This window comes from Phyllostomus discolor, chromosome 4 (assembly GCF_004126475.2).
Source record: "Phyllostomus discolor isolate MPI-MPIP mPhyDis1 chromosome 4, mPhyDis1.pri.v3, whole genome shotgun sequence".
NCBI classification, from domain to species: domain Eukaryota; kingdom Metazoa; phylum Chordata; class Mammalia; order Chiroptera; family Phyllostomidae; genus Phyllostomus; species Phyllostomus discolor.
Genome location: NC_040906.2, coordinates 58,828,914 through 58,854,899, shown reverse-complemented (window position 1 = coordinate 58,854,899; position 25,986 = coordinate 58,828,914). Strand labels below are relative to the sequence as shown.

The following is a 25,986-nucleotide window of genomic DNA, read 5'->3' as shown; positions in this document are numbered from 1 at the left end:
TCTCACATAGTTCTCCTAATTGCCATCAGCTGCCCCATCATATTTTCCTGAATCTCACTGACAGTCTGAAATCTCTGTTCTTTCAAAGGTGATTTTAGTTTTGGAAAAGCTAGAGGATGTGGGGCACCAAATCTGGGCTGTAGGGGGGCTGGGTCACCTGGGTGATTTGATGTTTCACCAAAAACTCTGCAAGAGACATGATGTGTATGCAGTCATGTTGTTGTGATGAAGCTGCCAATCACTGATTGCCCATAGCTGCAGCCTTCTGAATCATATGAATAGTTTCCATGGCGGAATGTTCAACCTTAATGGAAAATTTGATGCAGATTCATTTCTCTGCTCAATCAGTCATTTTGAATGTGACTAGTTACACAGTACACATGCTCACTCAACAGCGTCTATCACCCCCACAGACTAGTACAGTGAAGTCATCATTGTTCACATATGCACATTCCAGTCCACTCTCTCTGGCTGGCCAGGTTACATCAATGTCACACAAACTGTTCTCATTATATTAACAATGGCTGAACTTTTTCCAGACAGATCTCATACTTCTAACAATTCAACATGTATTTCCAAGGACAATAATCACATACTTTTATTTTTCCTCCTATGCTTATACCTTTCCAACTCACACAGTATATTATATATTATTTCTTCTTAATCTAGTAAATGGCCTTGCTTCAACATGAAAGATCCTCCATCTAATCAACAGTAATAAGCATTAGTTCTGACCTGTAGGTTGCAATGTGATTTCCATCATGGGACAACCAATATTCCAAGAGAAACTGCTGAATTTTTGCTTTAAAAATTAACTTGCTATGGATGAAATTTTCTCTCTCCAAAATTCATATGTTGAAGCCCTAATAAGCACTGTAACTCTCTTTGGAAATAGGGCCTTTAGGAGTTAATTAAAGTTAAGTCTAGTTATAAGGTGGACCTTAATTCAATAGGACTGGTGTCCTGAGAAGAAAAGGAAGGGGCACCAGAGACCACTCTTACTCCCCTTCATACACAAAGGTAAGGACTGTGCAGACACAGCGAGAAGACAGTAGGCTACAGGTAAGGAAGAGGGATCTCTCCAACAACTAGCACTGCTGGCAACTTGGTATTGGACTTCTAGCCTCCAGAACTATGAGAAGATACATTTCTGTTTTTTAAGCCACTTGGCCTGTGGTATTTTGAATGGCAGCCTGATCATACTAATATAGGGGCATTTAGCATCAGAGAAATAAAACAGATAAAGATTTCAAAAATAACAAAACATTCTTAATATTCAGGTATCAGAACCAACTATAAAGTCAAGCAAAATAATAATTAAATAAACATATACGAAGCCCTGAATTTAGCAGCTGTTGCTGTTTTAATCATTAGTCATTGTCATCTCAGAACACCCCAACCACTTTCACTTTATTTCTAGCATAACAAGCCTCTGAACAGAGAGATATAGAATTAGGTAAAATATATTTTAAAATTCAAAATGTTTGTGTGTATTGGTTTCATCCTGTGGCTTTTCACAGGAGATTATGACAGAGAGACATTTAGGCTAAGGAAGGTTAAGCTGAAAGGAGAAAGAGAAGAAAATGCAGCCTTGAGAAGAAAAAATTTTTTCTTCTTTTCATGAGGTCTTCTTTGTAGACTGACCCCTTTATATGCTGCTTCTCAAGGTTTATAAGACAAATTTCTCTGTCCTTGAGCTAAAGCTAGTTTCTTCAGAGAATAAGGCGGTAAACAATTTTGCACAAAATATAACTGTTGAGAGTGAAACCCATACCAATAGCAGGGTTCTCTCATTAGGCATTCTTCACCAGACAGAATGAACAAACTTTGTTAAAATTAAATCTGGAGTCCTGGCCAGGAAGCTCAGTTGTCTAGAGAACTGGTCAGGTACACCAAGGTTGCAGGTCTGATGCTGGTCAGGATACATATAAGAACCAACCAATGAGTGCATAAATAAACCAATGTTTCTCTCTCTGTCTCTCCCTCCCTCTCTCTCAAATCAGTAAATAATTTTTTATGTGTTCATATTTGGACATATGATTTTTTAAAGATTTTATTTATTTATTTTTAGGGAGGGAAGGGAGGGAGAAAGAGAGAGAGAGACAGAAACATCAATGTGCGGTTGCTGGAGGTTGTGGCCTGCAACCCAGACATGTGGCCTGACTGGGAATAGAACCTGCAGCACTTTGGTTCGAAGCCTGCGCTGAATCCACTGAGCTATGCCAGCCAGGGCAATATTTTTTTAAATAATATCTAATGAGTCATTATTATTTACTGGACTAAAGGTAGAATCTATTAAACTAAAGGACAGATATGGAAAGGTCATGGAGTTCAGTGTAGTCAAGAACTTGGTTGTAGTTATTAGCCCAACAGAAAAGTATTATAGAAGATTCAAGTTTTGCGGGGGGCTCTATTGATAGAAAGGCACTTATTGACTAGACAAAAACCTGTGAATATTCAATCCTAAGGCCACTAACTTAACACCAATACGAACTGAACTGCTAAAGTAGTGTAGATGTAGAAAACATCTGTTTCTGCGTGGACAGGCAGGGTGATGGAACAGGGGCCTCTTCCTTGACAGCAGAACTTCTTCTAGACTGGCCAACATAGAAGCCTATTCCACTGGCAGGCAAGAACTCAATTATTTTTTTAATTTTTATTTAATTATTTATTTTTAAATATTTTATTTACTTTTTAGACAGTGGGAAAGGGAGAGAGAAAGAGAGGGAAAGAAATTCAATATGTGGTTGCCCCTAATGTGCCCCCTACTGGGGACCTGGCCTGTAGTCCAGGCTTGTGCCCTGACTGGGAACTGAACAGGCAACCCTTTGCTTCACAGTCCGGTGCTCAATCCACTGAGCCACCTCAGCCAGAGTTATTTTTATTTTTTTTAACTACAGCTGACATTCATATTATAGCTTCCAGTTTATGTCATATGGTTAGACATTTATATAACTTACAAAGTGACCCCCCAATCCCATAAGCCTAGTGTCCACTTGGCACCATACATTGTTTTTCCAATATTACTGACTATATTCCCTATGCTGTACTTTATATATCAGTGACTATTTTGTAACTGCCAATTTGTATTTCTGTTTAGCAGGAAATATATTCTAGGAAGAAAATATTGCTGCATTTCCTGTTTTGCTGTTTTTCAAGCAGGTACCTTTTCTATAAGTATTGTGTGTCTGCTCCACCATTTTGTATCATGTTTCCTGAAGGTGGGTAGCTCCAGACTGCAAGGTACCTACCTCTGATGAGAACAACATGCTGTCCACAATTGCCTCACCCTAGACCAACGTTAGCTTTTTACTGTGCTTTTCTCTTGTTCTTGTCCATCAGAGAAAGAAACATCCTATTATATGGCATAATAAAGGCTACAAAGAGAAAGAAACTGCTCTATTTTTGTAGGTGATTTATATGTGTGTGTATTCACATACATATAGCATAAAAAGTAACCATTTTAAAGTATATAATTGTGACATTTTGTACATTCAAAATGCTGTCAATCTTCACCACTACTGAGTCCCAAAACATTTTGGTCACCCCCCAAAAAATAACTCCATACTGTTAAATGGTTACTTCTCACTCCCCTCTCCCCCATCCTGTGGCCCCCATTATTCACCTTCTGTCTCTGTGAATCTACCTATTCTAAATACTTCAGAAATGCATTTTGTGTGTATGTTTTCCCCTAAAACCTATTTAGAAAAGTTTTTAAAAATGGTAAAAGTCAAGTTGATCTTAGAGCTAGAAATCCACTGGCCAATGCAAAATAATCAGATTCATTATATGTTATATGCCAAATTATCCAATATATGAAACTAAACAGATTCTGTATGGAAATTTTTCTTTTCTCAGTCAATATCATTATTAAAGCATTTTTAGGAAAATGTTCATATTCAAATTATCATTTGATTTTACTTTTCTTTGTATAATCATTAACTGAACTCAAAATTTTTTCTTTACATATAGGCAAGGACCCTGACTGACCTTTGACTAATTCTGTTTGATGACCAGCTAATATTGAGCAATTAAAAACATTCTACCAACAGAAAAAAAAAAACCCCAAAACTATCAGAACTTTCAAAGGTATTTTAGTTCAAAAGAAAGCGACCTCTTAAAAGACATAGGTATTTATTCTTACTAAAACAGTCACCTATATAAACACATAGTTTGTGTTCTTAATAAATTTCAGAAAAGACTTTATTTGAATTTATTTGAATTTTAAAAGTGGTGTAAAGGAATAAATTGGAGAGTACTTAGATTTATGAAGAATTTTAAGAGAATTTAAAACATAACATTAAAAATTATTAATAGAAGCAGTGAATGCTGCAAAATACCAAATAATTAAAGAAATTTAAAATCTCAAAAAATTTTCTTCAAATTCAAAGGGAAAATTATTAAAGAATTAAAAATTTAAATCAAAACATTAAAGAAAAATAAATGTTACAAATAACTGTTTCTAAAATAATGTGACATAGGGACACTTACTAGTTGAATTAAAACACATTAAAAAGTTACAATAACCATAAATGTGATACTGATTAAGAATTGGAAAACCTGTGCTGGCTGGTGTGGCTCAGTGTATTGAGTGCCAGCCAGTGAACGAAAGGGTCACCAGTTTGGTTCCCAGTCAGGGCACATGCCTTGGTTTCGGGCCAGGTCCCCAGTAGAAGGCCCACAAGGAGCAACCACACATTGATGTTTCTTTCCCTCCCTTTCTCCCCCTCTTCCCCTCTTTAAAAATCAATACATAAAATCTTTTAAAATTTTTCATAATGAGGTATAGGATTGCTCATGAAATTAGAGTTTCTCATTATTCCCAGAGTCCAATCAGAAGCTGAATAATTGATGATCTGGTAGAAAATTTCCAACTCAGTGCTCAATAGGCACTCTAATATCTTTCCTCTTTTCTATTTTGAACATTTTAATTCATGGGTATTTCATTATTTCTTTCTTAATCATTGTTTAGGAATACTGAATAATGATAAATTTTTATATATATCAAGCAAATAGTTTTATATTTTTATATTTATATTTATATTAAAACCATATATATATATATATATATATATATATATAGTTTTAGTATAAATGCTGGTCTATGCTTGGCCTTACACACTAAGAACTTTTACTTTATTTTTCTACCTGGTTGTTTTAGTCTCTCCATAGAAAGATGATTATACCATCTGAGAATAATTAAGTTGTAATTACAGTTATGGGCCCACAGCTTCATACTCTTAGAAGAGTGAACAAATTATGTAAAATAATAGTGCTTTGGTCTACACCAATGTTAGAAAATGTATGGCAAAAGGACTGCCACTCCTAGGCCTTTGACTGTTAATCTATGAGTGTGTTTTCTTGATACAAAATGGGCTGGGAACATCCTATTCAACATAAGACAGTGCAGAAACAGTGCTGATAGGGACAATTCGGCCCATGATCAAGAAATGGAATCTAATTGCAATCTAAAGTATACACAGTGCCAAACATCTAGTAGTATGATTTTTTAAAAATTGAACCATTATTGACATTGGCTTTAACATATAGGCTCTTAAGTGTTTGAAAAAATGTAGAAGATTTGAATAAGATGATGAATGTAGTTCTAGCTCTGACAAGCAGCACCACAATTGGCAATTATATTACAATAAGTGACATGCACTTATGGATGCTCATTAGCTATGAACTGAGTAAACTTTACCCCATACATTTGAGAAAGCTACAGCTAACACAATACCTTATTGTATGTAGCATTTGTATGGAAATATTCAATTATATCATATAAATGCAACCCAGAATTGAACAAATATTATGGAACAGAGATGGCAAGAATAGGTAATATAACTAACATATATTCACTCAGAATTTACTGTTGCTTAATTCTATTAATACAACAGCTATTATTTTAGAAATCTTTTGTAAACTATGCATTAAACTACCTCAAAATACAAAAGAGACCACTCACATACATAGCAGTACATAAGAGACAAAACATAACTACAATCCTCTGTGTCCAATATTCTGCATTAAGAATTCAACAAGTTACAAATTGCTAAAAATTGTAAATAAATTTATATATCAACATATATCAACAAATACTATACATATTAGGAAAGATGAGTACCTGACATAACAATTTCCCCAAAAGACCACATAGTTGGATATATATACTTTTCTTTGCCCAACATATTCCTCCTCTCTTTGCTTCTCAAACCAGTTGGTGCAAGAGAATACCAGGAAGTCCAATATACTCTACCTGGGGCGAATTGACATCCTGGGGGGAAATATTTGACAGTCAACAGAATTTGAAAGACTCATACTGCAACAGAAGGCAAATGAAGAACACCTATCCAAAGAGTATGATGAATTAGGTCACTAGCAAAGTAAATACTTGTGAAATTGAAATGACACACTGAGAGTGGGGATTGGGGAGAGAAGAAGAGCAAGAGGCCTATTATCAGGAGATAAGAGGAATACACACAGATGTAAACACATTGTATAAAAGAAATATTAATAAGCACTCATTCTCATTTTCACAGAGAGAAATGCTATATGGAGCCACATAAAGAGATAATGTCCAACTACCTGATCAAATTGGCCAGGACTAAAAAGTTCTTAGCCAGTACTACTTTGGGTTAGTGCTACTGTTTTAACTGTATTGCAGAGAAAAAATAAAGGACACTGTTTGGTATAAAAATATGTATACAAATAAAAAAGAAAAAATACAAATTTCTATGTATAATCAATTCATTAACATTATTTTCTTATAGGCAACATATGTTTTAAACTTGAATTGCTTAATATTTCTGGTCTACTTGGTAAGTGAAATTGAGCTGAAAATAAAATCTGAACACAGATTTAGCCAATGGTGTATCAGTTTAGGTTAAAGGACTATAACTGTGCACATATGCTTAATGTTTATCTTTAAAAGAAGTGCTTATTTGTGTAAAAGTATTTTTCCAGAAAATTACTTTTTAATCTGCCTAGAAGGAGACTTTCTTTTTATTTGCAAGCACAGTAACACTAGGAGATCTTAAGAATAAAAAACCAAGCTTAAATAATAGAAAAGGTAGGCCACATTGTGGGCATTGTTGGAAAATTGAATGTTTAGACTGAGAAGACTTTTATTTCATTCTTTGAAAATAATTGTATTTCTATTTAATTAATTTCACTTGAACAAATTTTATAAGTATAGCTATAAGGAGGAATTGACTTTGATTCCTGTAATTATGTATGAAAGCAAAAGAAATTTGCCCTAAAATCACAAGAGAACAAACTCAGCTTTCTGAAACAAAGCCTCCCCAGTCAAGGTGAACCAGCCGCTTACTCTACTCTCACAGTTAAATCTTTATGTGAATATTTTGCAGGAGCATTTAAAGAGGATTTTGACCAAGAACAAACAATGACATCTGTGAACACTGACAGTTCCTCATGAATATCCCCTAAACTCATTGTTGTTATATACTTAGCAAATGTAGCTGCACACAATGCTCAATGGTTTGTATTATTTTATTGGTAAAATAATTCTATTGGTCTTAAGAAGAGAAATCTTATTTTTCACAGACTCTGATAAAAAATTTAAATAATCATTATTATTCATTTATCCTTTGAAGTCTTAGATATAGTAGCTGGAATTGTTCCGAGTAGCATTAGAATTAGAAAACCTGATGTGAGACAGTCTAAAAATCAGATTTTAGCATGGGGCTATAAAGCCAAATTCCATATTTATTTGAGTTTCTTTGTTTTTATATACTTATTTAATAATTGATTTGAACTGCTTGATATTCCTAACATTTATTCAAATAAAAACAAAACCATATTGCTAAAACTCAAAAACCCACTGGAAAGCACTTTACATATACCATTCTAATAAATCAGTAAATCACTATCATTTATATTTCTCTCCATGTTCTTATTCTTCAATTTATCATTTTTTTTTACAAACAGTTATAAATTAAAATAGTTTTGGTTTGGTATGGTGGAATTCTTTCTATTGGTACAACCTAAACCTCTCCCAGATAACAATGATAAACTCCAAACACAATATTTTTAAAACTATATATTAGAAGACATGGGAGATCAAATAAATAGAGACACACAATTAAATGGAATTGTATCTTAACCACGTGTCCACTTTTTGACTAGCACACATTCTAGTTCACATGGCATGAGGTGACTAGAACTCAGGCAGAAAACCTCTGTCTCAGTGGCTTGAGGTCTCAGAGTACAGAGTTTGGGCTGCCAGAGTTGCTGGAAATTCAATGTGACAACCTTGGAAAGGAAGAAGACAGAGAAGGGATAGATCCCCAAACTGTGTATAACCACCCTCAAACCTTTGGCTATTCCCCAAAGTGTGCATGTATGGAGAAGAATCTATTGATAATAGTGCAAAACATCAAGTGGAAGGCTGAAGTACTTAGGTGAATATCTCAGTTTCTTCCCACAGAAGGAAGATAAAATTTTGAGTTTGGGTTCTCAGTGAAGTACCACAAGATTATGCCCTAAGACTACGATGATTTAGGAGGAATGAATTATTTATATTGAACAAAGATACAAACAAACAGATCTCTTCTAATAAAGAGGTCTAATAAAACCTCCACAGTTCAAGGTTAACAGCCAAAAATGTTATTGTCTGAAAACAGTCAACATCATTCCAAGGAAGCCCATGAAACAAAATTTCTACAAAGTATTACACATTATCTAGTATTCAATAAACTTTACTAGATATATAGAAACATGTGGCCTATATTTAAGAGAAAAAAATTGTCAACAAAAATATATTTGAGATAAACCAGAAGTTAGAATTTACAGGAAAAGACTTAACCCAAATTGTATTTTTTAATTTAGAAGCGCAGTATCTAAATAAAAGATTCACTGAGATGGAACAACAGATGATTGGAGATTGCAAAAGAAAGAATCAACGTACCAAGAAAATGTTCAACTAAAACAATCTAACCTGAAAGAGCAAAAGAATGTCAAGAAAACAGAAGAATCAGTAATCTATAACACAAAAAGTAATCTATCATTTATAGTTGGGGTCCCAAAAATACTAGAAAGAGAAAATGGGACAAAATATTTGAGAACATGAGAGCTGAAATTTTTCAAAATTTGGTGGAAAATATAAACTACAAAAGAGCTCAGCAAATGCAAAGTAAGGGAACCCAAATTAGATCACATCTAGACACATATAATCAAACTGCTGGAAACCAAAAGAAAAAAAATGTATATTATAAAGAGAGAACTCTATAAATAATGACTGATATTTTAGCAGTTAGAATGTAAAGATATATTTAAAGCAATGACATTAAAACCAGTAAGAACTTCCTTCTGGGAAAATGGAGAATGTATACAGTACATATATTATTTTTTTATTCTCCCTCTAACTACAACTAAATTCCATGTGTCCACACACACACACATATACACTTTATATATATATATATATATATATATATATATATACTTATATATATATACTTTTTATATATAGAAAGTATATATATAAATATATACTATTTCTATATAGAGTGTGTATATATATATATACACACACTATATATATATGGAAAAAAGTAGGTTTTTAGTTGTGAGTACTTAAAACACTGTTTATTCATGTATTATTATTTATTAATTATTGCATTATTTTCCATAGGAACAACTATGAACCTATTTTTGCCCCACCATGTGTGTTTGTTTGCTATTCACATAGAAAGAGAGAAGTGGGAGAGAGAAAGACAGAGAGAGAGAGGCTGAGAGTGAGTGTGCTATGGTATGAATTGTGTTCCTTCAAATTTTATGTGTTGAAGCCCTAACCCCCCAGTGCCTCACAATGTGACTGGATTTGGAGATACAGTCTTTTTTTTTTAAGATTTTATTTATTTATTTTTAGGGAGGGAACGGAAGGGGGGAGAGAGAGAGAGAGAGAGAGAGAGAGAGGGAGAAACATCAATGTGTGGTTGCTGGGGGTTGTGGCATGCAACCTAGGTATGTGCCATGACTGGGAATCTAACCTGCGATGCCTGGTTCACAGCCTGTGCTCAATCCACTGAGCTATGCCAGCCAGGGCTAGATACAGTCTTTAAGAGCTGATTAAGTTAAAGCAAGACCATTAGGGTGGGCCTTAATATAATCTGGCTTGTTCTCTAAGAAAAGAAAATTTTGCAGCATAAAGGCAGCCATTTATAAGCCAAGGAGAGAGGCCACAAAAGAAACCAGATCTGTTGACATATTGATTATGAACTTCTAGCCTTCACAACAGTGAAGCAATAAATTTCTGTTGTTTAAGCCACTGGGTATGTGGTACTTAATTATGACAGTCTTAGAAAACTCAGATACATACATAGGTGACAGATTGATGGATAGGTTGATAGATATAAATGTATGTGTGCATATGTGTGTGGAGGGGGGAAAGAGAGAGTAAGGAAAAAGTAGACTAGTAGGACCTCAGAAGCCAAGAGCTTACATGATGGTGAGTTCTCTGGTCTTTCTTTTTGCTTCATACCCCATACTTGGACTGCAAAAGCTGGCAACCTAGAAATGACAAGGAGTTTACACAAAAACTCTTCTCTGTACCCAGTGAGCTAGGGAAGGACAACCTCAAAAGACAGAAATATTTTAGACAATAATCAATTTTCTATAATCAAGTCACAAGAAAGAAAAACCATGACCACACCCCATCTACACCTGCAAAGGCTGAGCTGCAAACTTAGACTTCCACTCTTGTGAGGCTAGAATGAAGTACTGTCACATCCACCCGCGCCCTGGGGATGGTGTCAGAGAAGATGAAGTCAGGAGTTAGAATTTTCATCTCCACTAACTAGTAATGAGCCCACCACCACAATATTAATGAAGACCACAGCTTAGGATTTTATACCCACTCAGAAGTATCAAGATATCCCTCACCACTGGTGTCAAAGCAGGCCTAGTGGAGAGTCAGAATTCTATCACCCAGCAGTAATGCGATCAATCCTACCACAATGTCAGTGGACTCACAAGACCACACAGGAAGAGCTCACGCTCACGTATCCACCAAAGAGCAATATAGAGCTCCCACTCCTCTGATTGTCAATAAAGGTGAGTGAAGCACCTGAATTTCTACTTCCATCTGGAAATAATGATGCAGCATTTCTCTACCTCCTCTACCTGATGAAACAGTGTAATAGAAAACAAGCTACACTAGAAGTTTAAATAAGACCCAATCTTATAACATAACATAAAAATGTACAGATTTCAATCCAAAATCACCTCTTGTACCAAGAAAGAGGAGTATCTCAGGCTGAATTAAAAAAAAAAAAATTAATAGCCACCAAGATCAAATGACAGAAGTATTAGAACTGTCTGACAAAGACTTGTTTTTTTTTAAGATTTTATTTATTTATTTTTAGAGAGGGAAGGGAGAGAGAAAGAGAGAGAGAGAGAGAAGCATCAATGTGCGGTTGCTGGGGGTCATGGCCTGCAACCCAGGCATGTACCCTGAATGGGAATCGAACCTGCAACACTTTGGTTCGCAGCCCATGCTCAGTCCACTGAGCTATGCCAGCAGGGCTGACAAAGACTTTATAAAAACCGTCATTAACACACTTCACCAAGCAATTACAGACGTACTTGAAAAAATGAATGAATAGAAAGCCTCATCAAAGAAATATAAAAAATAAGAAACTGAATAAAAAAATTGACCTGAAAAACAAAATAACTGAAATAAAAAATGAGTGACTAAGAAAAATACTAAAATAGGGGGAAGTGAAGAAAGAATCAGTAATCTGGAAGGTAGGATATTAGAAATTACCCAATATGCTTAGTGAAATAAGCCGGGCACAAATAGGAAAAAAACACATGATTTCACTTATACATGGAACCTAAAAAGTCCAATACATAGAAACAGAGAGTAAGTGGTAGTTATCACAGTCTGAGAGGTGAGGGATGGGAGGATGTTGGTCAAAAGGGCACAAAGTTGTAGTCATATAGGATGAATGAGTCCAGAGACTTAATGCACAACATGATGAATGTGGATAATAATATTTTACTGAGTATTGGAAATTTCCTAAGAGAATAGATTTTAGATGCTGTCATTACAAAAACTGATTACTATGTAAGTAGAAGTGTATTAATTAGCTTATCTTCATTGATGGCTAGGCAAAGAGTTCTTAGACTTGACAGTAAATTCACATTGATAATAGGATAAATTGATAAATTGGAGTTCATCAGAATCAAAATCTGTGAGTCTATTAAGAGAACAAAGGGAATTTACACTGTGGGAGAAAAATATCTGAACCAAATGCCTGACAAAGAACTCATTTGTAGAATATACAAAGACTCAGAACCCAGGAATCAAAAAGAAACACAAAATAGTTAAACCACATAAAATACTCAACAATTCAGTTAGAGCCTAGGCAACAAGACATTATGGATATTGCAATAAAATAGATACATAGATAGCAGATAAGCAAATTAAAACACATTCAACATCATTAATTATTAGAGAAATGCAGCAATAATATAGCAGTACATACCTATCTGAATGACTAAAAAAATAAAACATAAAACAATTTCCAAAAGTGGGTAAAGATGGAGAGAAATTTGGATCCCTCATACACTGCCATTGGGAATGCATAATGGTAAAACCAATTCTGGAAAACAGGCTGGTACTTTCTTTAAAAACTAAATATGTAATTATCATACTACTCAGTAATTGTTAGCCTAGGCACTTATCCCATAGAAATAAAAATGTATGTAAATAAATGTTTATAGCGTTACTCATAATAGCCCAAAACTGGAAACAGCATTACCACACCATGGAATACTATTCGACAATAAAAAGGAACAAATTAACGATACGTAAAGAAACCTGGGATGAAACCCCAGAAAATTATGCTAAGGAAAAAAATCCTCAAAAGACTCATATTGTATGATTTCATTTATATAACACTCTTGAAATCACAAAGTTGTAGAAAGGGGAGACAGATTTGTGGTTGACAGAGGTTAAAGAGGGGTAAGGGCAAGAGAGAAGCGGGTATGGCCATGAAATAGCAACACAAGAGTTTCTCGTGATGATGAATAAGTCCTGTAACAATTGGAGGCCATAAGAAAAACACTGAGGTTTCCAAAAAAAATTCTGCCTCAGGATGGTAAAACATAAAAATCCTACCAGAAAGTTAGTTTATTGGCCTATTCTACAGCATTTCGGAGTTAAAACTACATCAGTTTTTGTCTGAGCATCCAGACTTCTGATTAGATTAGTCTCTCATCCTCTGTTTCCCTTTCCAAGGTTTCAGTTACCTTTGGCCAGCTGGGGTCCAATAATACTGAATTAAGTGGAAAATTCCAAAGGTAAACAATTCATCCATTTTAAATCATGTGCCATCTGAATAGTGTGACAAAATCGTGTGAATCTCACCCTGCCCCACATGAGTCACCCTTTGCTCCAGCGTCTCCCCACCCATTACTGAAGTAGTAGGTGTCCACTTGTCAGATCAACTGCTCCAGTATTGAGGTGCTTGTGTTCAAGTAACCTTTATTTAACTTAATAATGGCCTGAAGTGCAAGAGTAGTGATGCTGCCAATTCAGTTATGTGTGGAAAATGCATAAGGTTTAAGTGAAAATGCTTTAAGTGAAAATGTAAACATCCTTGATTTAATAAGTCATTTTCTCATAACACCTCATCACAAGAAGCATGAGTACAATAAGATATTTTGGGAGAGACCACATGCACATACTTTAATGCAGAATGTTGCTATAATTGTTCTATTTTATTATGTTAGTTATTGTTAATCTCTTACTGTGCCTAACTTAATAGCTAAATGTCAACATCATTATGTATGCATAGGTAAAATCATATAATAATTAGGTACTAACTGCTGTTTTAGACATCCACCGGAGGTCTTGGAACATACCTCTGTTGGATAAAAGAGGACTATTGTAGTTAGTTCTCACAATCACCTGAGCCAAATTCTTAAAATAAATCTGTTACTATATCCTGTTGGTTTTGTTCCTCTGAAGAACCCTGACTAATACAGTGATACAGCTAATAAGATAACAATGATGCTAGAATGCCATCATACAAAGCATAAAAAAGTATTCAGTAACCAAAAGAAGGACAGAAATGAAGAGAGAGAGAGAGACAGACAGGCAGAGGACAAAGAACACGGCAGGGGACCATGCTGCCTAGGTTTCCTGGGTGTCAGTTCTCGTGTGCCTGCAGTCATGCAGGAAGCCTGGCTGCTTGCTGCCATTGGCTCGCTCCCACTGCCTAGGAAACTGGGGGCCTGAGCAGCCTCTCAGACTGTGGCATGAAGGGCCTGGGTTTGGGTCCCACCTTCTATAGTCATACCTGTTCTACGTGCAGTTGGACAATCCCATTGGAATCTGATTGCTGTGACTGACATGTGCCTGGAGCTTTGGCCTCTGAATCAGGTTATTTCTCAGACTGGTATATATTATCCTTTTTCAGGATTGGAGTTGTTCTGATACATGGAGCAGATTGTATTATTAATGACATGGAACAAGGACTATGATGAAAAATGTGCCTCTGAGATTAGCATCCCTACTTCTTGTCATCACCTACTCACTAATAAAAAGAATTAAATACTGGCCCCAGCTAACCTTAGGGTTGACTTTAATTGGGGAGCATTATTTGAATGATCTGTTGTCTAGAGCTCCTATAATCTGTTTGTCTTCCTCTTTATTTTTATGGAATTATGTGAATACTAATATATAATTTTGTCTATTCCTATTGGGACAAAAGAGATGATGCTGTCATTGGTCTTAAGTCCATGACACTGTGACTCAGTGAAACATCAAGCAGTGGCTCAGTGGCTTCAGTGTTGTGAGGCTGGAGACATTGAGTCTGGTGGGAGTGAACAGTGAGCAGAGCACTCCCTACTATGCTGCCCTCCTTCAGGTGAGACCACCTGGCTCTTTAGATTTATCCTCTAGATAGTCACAGACCTGAGGACTGTGAGGATAAATTTATTCACAAACAAATAATAGGTCTAACAGTATTCTTAGGGATTGTCCTTGGAAAATAGCATAAAGATAAAAAGACAGATAAAATGAGGAAAATCAAAGTAGAATAGAAAATTGGCAAATAAATTTAGGAATTTTTAAAACAAATTTTTACAAAACAATCTCAGGTCTTGTTACCTTATAATTAAACTCAAATAAGCAATGTTATGATATATTAAAATTTTAAGAATCAGAAGATAAAGATTTAGAGCAATTTGCCTGGATTTTAGTTGAACAATTTGCTAGCAAAATTCTTTTTTTTATCACAGAAACCAGGATTCAAGATGACCTTGAGTATTTAAGTTGATGCATTCTTCTGCTCATTATGATTCTTTTCTTAAACAAGGGGAATTACATGAGTTTGAGCACATCAGAAAAAGAATCTCATAAGTTAATGTCTGTAGGGTAATGAATTTTCTTTTTAGAGAAAAATAAAAGCTTCTACAGAAAATCAGGACTTGATTTTTTTTTAATTGTAATCTCTATTCCCTGCCAAAATGTACAATTAAGAAAAGCATTATTGTTTGAAATTTTAGAGAATTTAAATAAGCAAATACAATGTTTTACCTACTATGAGAATAAAAGAACACATAACAAAACAGAAAACAGCAATATTACAGAGTTAAATGTGAGTATATCCATAGTTACATCAAATGTATATGGCCTAAGTGCTCTAATTGAAAAGCAGAGAAGTGTAAGACTCAATTATATATTGTCTACAGGAAATCTACTTTAACTATACAGACAAAGATAGGTGAAAACAGAAGAGCAAAAAGTACTATACCATGTATGCATAAATCAAAACAAAATTGGAATAGCTATGTTATTTAACTATGAATTTTGATGAAATGTTTAAAAGAGGTTTAAAAGAATGCCTTCTGCCCTGGCTGGCGTAGCTCAGTGGATTGAGCGTGGGCTGGGAACCAAAGTGTCCCAGGTTCGATCTCCAGCCAGGGTACATTCCTGGGTTGCAGGCCATAACACCCAGCAACCGCACATTGGTGTTTCTCTCTCTCTCTCTCTCTCTCTCTCTCTCTCTCCCTCCCCCCTTCCCCCCTCCCTCCCTTCCCTCTCTAAAAGTAAATAAATAAAATCTAAAAAAAAAAAAAAGAATGCCTTCTGATACTTACCTAAGGGTATCATAGTGTTATTTGTCACCTTCTTATGATTTTTTATTTTTTACCATGTCATTTATTTTAGGAGTTATCAAGACAGTTATTCTGTGGTTTGTATTTTCCAAATGTCGCAAACCATAAGTCACCTAGATGGACATGTTAGGCTAAAACTCGACAATTTTTAAATACCCTATTTAATTTAAGATAAAATTAAATTGTAAGTGTGCTCGAGGTCAACTCTTTCTAAAATCCCCTCACCTGGAGTAGTGTCCTCTGAGAACTATGTATATTTTATTTAAAAACAACATAAATATTTAGAGATGTTTCTGTGTTAGCCTTTCTACAAAGGGGATGAAATCTCAGACCACTTGTGATAAAGGAGAGTTATAGGATCTACTGAGAAATTTTGTCATTAAATTAGTCAACCCTTTAGAAAAGTTTGATCCCTTATAAAAACTGTATTTAACATAATGTCCACCATAAGTTGCCACATTCTCTTTACATTATGTATGTTTTCAATTCATTAATTTTTGTTAATTTAAGAATAAGGGTGACTATGTTCATTTATACTTTAGCTGTGTAAGAAACACAAATAAAACTGGTTTAAACTAAACAGAAAATGTACTGGCTCACCTAACTGAAAAGTAGATAGCATAGTTTCAGACACTGATAATATCAGCCACTCAAATATTAGCATCAAGACTAGATTTTTACCTGCATCTCTCAGCTCTGCTCTCTTCCATGTTGGTTTTATTTCCCAGGCAGTTCTCTCCCCCATGGCGACCCCCAGGAGCTTGATATTTGTATCTCCGCAGTTTGTGTAAAGAGCAATATTAATTTCTCTTTCTTAATAGTTTCCACAAAATTTTCCAAAGTGACTACCCAATGGCAGCCTGCTTTGGGTAAATCTCTGAATCAGTTTCTGTGGACAGGATAAAGACATTCTGTTCTTGGCCAGGGAATTGGTACGTGCTCATTGCCAACACTGTGGTGTGGTTACCACATCCCAACCTGTGAACTGAGAGTTAGAGACATATGATTTCCAAAAGGAAAATTCATATCTTTCTAAAGAAAGTTTGGGATTAGAGGCTAGTCAATCCACAATTATATCAAACACAACAAAACATCAATAAACAAAATCTATCCTCTGTAATCATTGAACAGGATGCTTAAATAAATCCTTTGCACAGAGCTGATGCTTAAAAAATTTGTTCATTGAATGAAGCATTTTAATGCTTACATTTTCTGTATAAACTTACATGGCTCTTAAAAATTGGAATGATTTTTCTCTCAAGATAACTTAATCTTCCTAAACTCTAGAAGTTCTTATTTTGGCATGAGAGATTTCCATAAAGAAAAAGATTTCCAAGGGAAAACTATAAAAAATTCTCTCTTAATTTGTCCTTTGCTTCCATATTTTTCCTCTGCTGGCATATTCTTATTATGTCTGGTAATGAGTGCAAAAATTGTTTCAAAGAGGCTCACTCTCCTCATTCTAGTAAAGCTTTGGGTGGCAGGGTGGAATAAATATGTCCTCAAAATATTAGTGTTTTAAGATTAATATGGACTCTACATATTTTTTATACAATAATTGTATATTTTACACATTAAAATAAATTTATATATTAATTTAAAAAGAGATTATACTGTATCATGCATACTCTCTATCCTGGTTCATTTCATTATAAAAAGCAAATAATTCCCAGAATGCTGGCCAGAATTAGGAGAATAATGAGTTTTTAGTCTATAACACCGGTCTAACTAGTTTGTTACCCCATGTCTTGATTTCATTGTCACCAACTTCCAGCCAATCAGGCAACTATTTTAAAAGCCAATAGCAAAAGATGTTGGGACTTTTAAATCAGAATTCTGACAAGCAAAATTATTCTGCCCTCCATGAACATGCTTTTTTAAAAACTCTGGGTATTTGAGAATCTTACTTTCAAGTGTGAGCTCTGCTTGATTTAGACTAATTGTGGCATCAGTTCTACCTCCTGAACAGAGCAGGTGATCTAAGTGGGATTTTAATCCAGCCATTAGCCTGAAGAAAAGCAACAAGCTTTTCCTTTCCTGCTGGATATGAAGGAATGTTTTGCTTCAGGTACTGCTGGCCATTGCTTTATGGCCACAAGTAATGATCACGCTGCTAGACAGAGTAAACAATCAGTTGGGTGAAGAAATAGGGAGGAAAAACACTAAGTCCTTATCTGAGTCTCAGGATCAAGCCTGTCTTGAGGTAATACTAGCTATACAATTCTTTGCTTTCAAGAGAGTATAAATCCTTTTTGTTATATAAGCAGATTGAGAAGATGATCTGTGACTTGCAGTTATACTATCCTAATAGATTCAAGATTCATATTAATAAATAACAATAGTTATCTATTAATAATTTTTAAGGAACAATAAATCATTGCACAATCAAAGATATATCACTGAACAATATGTCAAGGAACCTGGAATTTAATTTCTGATTTCCAAATAATAAACTGTTAGATTTTTCTGGGCTTTCCGTCTTTCAAACAGTACCATGGGACAAAAATACTGTCCTATACTTGGAGGCTGAAATAACATAACCTATATAAAAAGGCTACATAATGCCTAAAGGGTTTTTGAAAAAATTAATTTACTGTGTCATTGATGCTAATGAATGACTAATACAAATGTTGCAAAAGCACCCTAGACCATTTGAATTGGTCTGACCACTTATTATCCTTGGTGAGCATGCAATCATGGCAAATTTAGGCCAAGTCTCCATTGACAAGAAAAAGCAGAAAATCAGGTCAGTTCCCCAGATAATTCAGATAGAAAATTTACCTGCTCATGAAAGACCCAATTTCTTTTATTTTCTCAGTCAGTTGCTTCCAACTGGGTGCTTTGCTGCCTGGATAAGGATACCTTACCACCATGTCCTATTCAAAGAGAAGAGGAAGGCACAGCCCTCTCCTCTTCTATTGACAAGAAGGGTCTATTGACAATCCCACATCATCTCCACATATGACTAGAGGTTGAAGTAAAAAATGGAAATCAACTAAGATAAAAGACCATCTGGTACTGAATCCCAGAAAATTTTAAAACTTTGCTTGGGCACAGTGTGTGTCTAGGACCACTGACATGAAATTCATCAATGGTGGTTATTAAATCCCCTAGTCCTGCCACTATACCCATAGGTTCCTATGCAGGAGATATGAGACAGAGCCCATAAAAGTATGTTTAATAAGCCTCCCAAGTGACTTTTAAGGTCATAAAAGTTTGAGAAATAATAACACAAGTCAGGTCTTATGCTTTTCTGCCTTTCTATCTAATTCTTTGGTCTTTATAGCTGGTTCTTAAGTTGATTATATCACAAATTTTGGCGGGGGAGAAGCTCAAAAATAATCTTAGGAAATAGTTTAAGCAGTTTTTCATCACAAATGAACTTCTATATAGGCAGCTGGGACTCTGCTGTCATGACCATGGAGAAACATGAGCACTTGAAGGTTTTTGTGAAATTGATATTTTCTAGAGGAGACCTACCATACCATATATTTTTGCAGGACCTGTGAAGTAATTAAGCATATTTAGTGATCATATACTCTTTGCTATTTGAAAACAAGAAACACAGTCACATTAGTTCTGTTTTTTAAATAGCAGATCCGAGTTACTTTGCCTGTGAGGTTACTCATCCAAAAATTTTGTGGGAATTTTTAACGTAGTCATATTGTACATGCATGGCACCTGGTTATTTTGGCACTATTAAATCGGATTAAAGATCCACTGAGACATCCTGTGAATCTAGATAAAACAGATCCCAACATCCGCACTGTCAACGACTGAGCTCCAAATGCTCATAGTCTGCTGAGCAGCAGTAACTTACATAACAGTCTACCTACAACTCGCATCTTGGCAAAGCACTACAGACACCAATGCATGTATCCAAACACTGGAAACTAGCTGTGTAGTGTACAGTTAAGAGAGAAACGTGGAATACAATCACCTAAATAAAAACATGCAGCTTCTATGAATATCATTCTAAGAGAAATGAAAATGAGAGAAGGAAAGAAAAGAAAGGAAGGAGAGAGGAAGAAAGGGAGGAAGTGAGGAAGGAAAAACAAATCCAAGTTTAAAATAATATTATTTTTCAATATACAGGCAAACATATGAAATTAATTTATCCTCTGAAACAAACTTATTTGGACTCAAAAATTAGTTCTAAAATCTAACCAACATCAAACAATTTTAGTATCTGTTTCAAACCTTTTTCCATTTCATAAAAATTTTTCAGTGCTATAACAATATATGATCTCTAGATGAGGGAAAATTAGTTTCATAATAAGGAACAATAGTTTCATCTTATTTCCTCAGAGCTTCTGGGACCTGTGCATAATTAAGCCCCATTTGCCAACAATGCTAGCACCCTGCATGACCATCAAATGTGGGTCCAGCTCCTGAGATAGTTGTTTTGGATGGCATGCTGAATGGAGAGAGGGGAAAGACAAGACTAACAAGGACAAACCAATACATTTTCATCTTGGAATGTAGTTTAAATGTAGCTGATTCAGGAAGTACACACAATCTGAGTACCTACTTCACATTAGAACCTATATAGTAAGAAGACAATAGAGTGACATACTGTCTCCACTCTCAAGAAATTACCATCTGGGCATGGAATTTCCCATTCTGTGCTGCATTTTAGGCTGACTTCACTCCAATCCTTTATATGCTGAGAGGTTTAGAGGGGTTTCTATTTTTCATAATATTTTGTCTCCCAAGTTTTATTTTTCTTATTTTAAGAACTGCCTTCCTCTTACCTTTCCTTCACATACAATTTTTTGACGAGAAGTCATCTCCCAGTGCTTGTAATACTTAACCTTCCCTTATAGTTTGATGTCTGCTCCTATGATTTTATTGAAATATCCTCAATTACTTCATCAATAGTAATTTTTAGTATTTATTTGAATAAACATCTATCGTTCATTTTATATCACTGTTTGTGTCATTCACTTCACATTTACTGAGTATGCGTGAAGGTCCACACATCGCTTCTAGTGCTGGGGAATCAGCAGTGAACAAGCTGGTCAGGTGCCTTGGTCCAATGGAGCTGACATTTCAAGTGAACACTTAGTTTGGTTATCATAAAGCAGTTTGCTTCAGTGAAACTGTTTTGTTAGTACTTCTACTTTTCTGACCTTTCCCACTCCATTTCCTTTATGGTATCTTTTCTGTTCTCTTCACAATAATTGAAAAACATTGATTTTTTTATATCAGGTTTTGTCATCAAACTCTTTTTTATTTTCTTTCCATTTTCTCCTGATGTGATGTCATCCATGCTGCTACCATTTAGTGATACTGAATAAATTTCTAAATCCAATGCTGAAATTTCCTTGGGATTCAGCCTTCCATATATCACCCAGAAACTTCTACCTGCATGCCTTGAATAACTTCCAAACTAATGTACTCAGTTTAACTCATCATGTTCTTCTGTTTCCAATCAATACCTTCCTGTGTGTACTCTATTGTATCAGTGATGTTACTAACCATTCCAGACTATGTTAAAAATCTTAGAAACACCCTCAGCTCTTTTCATTCCTTTGGTTCTCTACATCCTCTACATACAATTATTCATCAAGAGGAGTCAATTTACATCTTTAGTATTTCTTTATTATTCTCTACTTCTTTCTTCTTCATCTCTCTCACAGCATGAGTAAAATTTGGATTTCCAGCTGGAATATGGCACCCCCTTCCTACTAGGGCCATTGCCTCAAATTCGTCTTCTATACAGTATCCAGGTTAAGTTCTCTGCTTCAACAGAAATTCAAGTAAACAATTCTTGACACATTCTTGAAGGTATGTAGGAAATCACCAGTGAAATATATTATTCAATAACGTGGTAGTTATTTCCTCATGGCCTACACATTTTTGACAAATAGTGTATGTATACATAGGGAATAAAACAATAAAATGCCAACAGGTGTTACAGGATTGCATAGTACCCATTTTAGTCCTGCCCACAGCTTTGAGGATCAAGTTCTAGGAGGAATGAAGAGCCATGTAACATGAGTTTATTAATTCAGCATCCCAAAGTGTGCAAATTTGCTTTTGGATGTAATGTATTCATTGAGAAAGCTAGCTAAATCCACAATGTTTTTCTATCAGACCAGAAGTAGATATAACTTTTTTAAAAGTTTGGTATTTTTTTCTAAGCTTTTTTCAATAGGTACATGTTTCTATAGACACTATATTTTGTAAATTAAAATAAAAAATTTGGAGTCACTTCTGTACATAAAATTTTCTTAAACATGTTACTTATTTATTAATATTCTAGAACATAAATGGTTATTTAAAAAATATTACTAGTATGTGAACCTCCCAGCTACTTAACACCATAAGCCTGTTCTCTATATGTAAACATTAACAACAGCAAAATCGTAGAATTTATTAAATAATTTGAATCAAAGCTTATTTGGGGTTTCTTCTTTCTGAGCTACTCAGCTGGCTCCCTCATTCTTTTATACAAATAATGCTTAGATATTTACAGAATGTACCCCAACATCTAACCCAAGATTCATGTTACTATTATTCTTCAGACTCAAAGTAATGCCTCTTTTTATAGTGGTAATTTTTATATAAGTAGATTGAGTATCTTTTTATATGGCACTTATGTGGTAAAGATGTATTAGTATATTGCCATTCTGAGAATGATGTCAATAATTGTTGTATATATTTTGAAAGTATAAATGATGTGTCATCAGGAAATCCAATAATGCTACCTAGTACATTAGTCAGCAGAATTGTCAGAGCTAAAGGTTGCTATATTGCATTTTGGAGGTCATTCAACAAACCATGTCCCTTGCATTCAGTATGTTTATATTACCTTGAGGAGCCTACATCTGTGGCCTATATCTCACACAAGGCCAACACATTTCTATTATGAGGAAGAAGTTACCTATGATTGTCTATTCAATGGGGCATCCTGCATAACATTTCTCATGGTATACACACAACATGCATAATTCTGGATATTTAATGAGGTCAGGGTTTTTTTCCAAATCACATTAACATATATTAATAAAACTCCTTTCAGGGTGGTTTTTGAATATTTGTTCTGTTGTTTTAAACATGCTCATATATATATATATATATATATATATATATATATGTTTTAAGCACATAAGGGGTGGGCAAAAGTAGGTTTATAGTTGTACATATGGAAAATAATACAATAATTAATAAATAATAATACATGAATAAACCATTTACATATTCACAACTGTAAACCTACTTTTGCCCACCCTATATATGTATATATGCATATGTATTTAAAGAATATGAGTTTTTTTAAGTATATTCTTTTTTTTTAAGATTTTATTTTATTTATTTTTTTTTAGAGAGGGAAGGGAGGGAGAAGGAGAGAGAGAGAGAAACATCAGGAGAGAGAGAGAGAGAGAAACATCAGTGTGCGGTTGCTGGGGGTCATGGCCTGCAACCCAGATATGTACCCTGACTGGGAATCGAACCTGCAACACTCTGGTTCACAGCCCATGCTCAATCCACTGAGCTACACCAGCCAGGGCAGAATATGAGTTTTTAATATAAAGAGAAACACAGCTAATAGTCTCTGGTTTTTTTTATAAACTCTAAATTCAACTCCACAATATTTTTCTTATATAATTTCCATGAAGGAAAAAATAATTAATGTTTATATTATTGGAAAATATTGTAGGTATGACTATCTTCTAGTAACTTGATAGTCAAAAAACAGCTGAACTGTTAACACATGGATTTCATATTTATTCCTTCTTTGTTAAATTCAAACAATTAGGTTTTAATCTCTATATAGCACTGCTGGAATTAAAAGAGTACATTATGCATATTTTACTTTAAGTCTAAAACAGTATTAATGTAATATGTATTTTTTTTTCTAATAGCAGCACCACTTAGTCACTGGCCTAATGCAAGGTCTTGAGGCATTTTTGACTCTAATGATTTTCCGTTCAATTTAGAGTCATAGCCCTGGGGGCAGAGTGGCCTTAGTACTTTAGGATCTACCCCATACCATAGGAGGGGTTAATACCAGAGCCAAGAGATTACTAGAGAATACTAGAGATTGGACTCAGGTGCCCTTACCTACACCATGCACTCATCGCCCAAGGCTGTGGTGTCAGTTTTTTTCGGGTCTAAGTAGCATCACTGTCTTAAGTTCCCTTTAGAAAAAGTCTGGGAGATGTAGTTGGAAAAGGCTGAATCTGTTCAATACCAGCACCTCCATTCTTGTCAGCCAGTTTCATGTCACCAGCTTGGTTGAATATTTATCTGTGACTAATAGAGACCTCTTTTCTAGACTTCAATTGATTCACTGCATTTTGAAAAGGCCATGATATTGACATCTCAGTTACCACCTTTGGAATTGCTTTTCGAGCTGGAAATAAAAGTGTCTCCTGCCCTGTTAGATGCACCTGTGTGGAATAAAACATCAAATAAGCAAACACCTTCTTTCCCTACTTTTTTCAGACTCCGGTAGCATCTCAATCTTATTTCTCACTGCTACCACACTATTTCTTCAAGGCCCAAATCAGGTGTCACTCCACCCGTGATGCCTTGCTTGAGCTGTACCCCAGCAGAATATATAATTTCTGTCTTCTAGAGCTCCACAGAAGTTTATCTTTACTTGTGTTATAGAATTGAATGCCTTAAAACATGTTCAACCTATTATTCTTGTCCTAATGTATATATCTAGATTTTTTTCTATCCCCTTTGCATTATAGTTATTATTGTCCAAATATTATCTACTCTCCCAAACTGTAAATTATATCATCATCACAACTGACAACCTTTACTTAACTTCTTCTGAGAACAGTACATTTAATAAGCACTTTATATTATCTCATTTTATCCTTACAATAGTTCTGTAAGTGATTTTGTTATTTTTATTCTTTAAGAAGGGAGAAATCAAGATGCAAAACATTGAATTAACTTTCCCCTAAAAGCTCCATAATCCAATGCATAGTAACAATCTAGAATACATTCTCTGAACTACTATACCATATGCCTCTATCTTATAAAGAATATGAATTTGAGTTTCTGAATTATTTGATTAACTTCACAAAAACAATTTTTTAATTATTTTTATTACCTTTTTGGGTAAGTTTTCAGGATTTTGTCATGTAATTAGCAGAAAAACTTTCCCTGTAGCTAACATAAAGCAGTGATTGTCAAAGGTCCAACTGCCTTTGAATCATTAGGCACTAGCCGAATTTCAGATTCCTGAGCAGCTTCCTACCCTTACAGAATCAGTTGCCCAAGGGAATGTGGGTTTAAAATATACCCAGATGACTGTTACACCCTTTAAATTTTGTGAAGCTCTGGTTAAAACAATGTGCAGGGTGTTCTCTATCTTTTGTGATTGGGAGTTGACATTTACCTGGTTACAGGCCAGCATTTAAGCTTTCAGTCTTTCTGCTTGCACTCTCAAGTTGCTGCTCTGATACAGGAGGCTACATCTTATAGTTTATGTCATTCATTTATTCAGGGATTGCAGTGTCATGTATTATGGCAAGCGGTCGGGCCCCAGGTTGTGGGCTCAGACTTACAGAGTGGCAGGTCTAACTAATTCAGAAGCTTCCCAGAGGCCACCATAGTTGCTATGCTCAGAGCCTTCCTATAATCTTAAGAGAAAGAGTAGACTTGAAGATTGCAACAGAGGCTTCATACATTTACTTCTGAATGATTCTGATGAAAGAAGACGATTTACCATTTTCCCTTCAGTCATTTGTTTTTGTTAACTTACAACTCTTTAATCAAGAGATGGTTGTTTTTCCCCATTTTGTTTTTTATTCATTCAACAGACATTTATCAAGCAGCAATGTATGCAAGACACTGAAATAAGAATGGAGA

At 35.0% G+C, this 25,986-nt stretch overlaps 1 pseudogene; it reads left to right on the top strand.

Annotated features, from left to right (window-relative positions):
• Nucleotides 1–10,976: 10,976 nt before the first annotated feature.
• Nucleotides 10,977–15,024, top strand: LOC114494845 (annotated as a pseudogene).
• The last annotated feature ends 10,962 nt before the right edge of the window (nucleotides 15,025–25,986 follow it).